The sequence below is a fragment of the Penaeus monodon genome, chromosome 30, assembly GCF_015228065.2.
Source record: "Penaeus monodon isolate SGIC_2016 chromosome 30, NSTDA_Pmon_1, whole genome shotgun sequence".
NCBI lineage: Eukaryota > Metazoa > Arthropoda > Malacostraca > Decapoda > Penaeidae > Penaeus > Penaeus monodon.
In genome coordinates this window covers 4,474,275-4,474,952 of record NC_051415.1, presented here as the reverse complement: position 1 = coordinate 4,474,952, position 678 = coordinate 4,474,275, and positions in this window count along the sequence as shown.

Here is a 678-nt window from a genome sequence, read left to right as displayed (position 1 = left end):
AAACAGCTTTGGTGATGGAACAAGTTGACATGTGGGAAAGTAGTATTTCAGAATATTTTAGTGCCTTGCAAAATTTGTAGCAATAGTGAATAGCACTCGCAGCCAAAATTTGATTTGAATGCCTTAAATTTGGGAATCATAGTCAAGAGTCATTCCCATGTTTGATATTTTCTTTGACATGACAGCACTTTGTGTGCCATTTCATTACTCATGCAGAAGTGTTTCTCATCAAAATATGACCAGGGATTGCTATAAGGCTCAGGAGATTATCCATGTCGCTCTTATTCCTGTCATTTATTTATCATACGTATCATCATTATTATTTATTATGTATTTTTCCTCAATCAGACAAATATTTCATGGAGTGGAAAAGTGGATTGCTCACCTCTTTGTGCGGATTTACACTGAGAAGGCTGTTGTGCAGCAGCCATGGAAAATTTCCGCAGCTGGGATGTTGCAGTTTATTACCAACAGGAGCAGAAAGCCGCAAAATCAGATGATTAGTGATACTAGGCTTATTTTTCAATTGGAGAAGAAGAGTGTTTGCTTAAGGTTTTAAGGCGTTGTGAAAGGTTGTACCTCATTAGGAATTAGAAACAATATTGGTTTTAATTAAGTTTCCAGATTATTGAGTTTATTATTAGAACTTTTAGAGTTTACCATTAAGTGATTGAACTT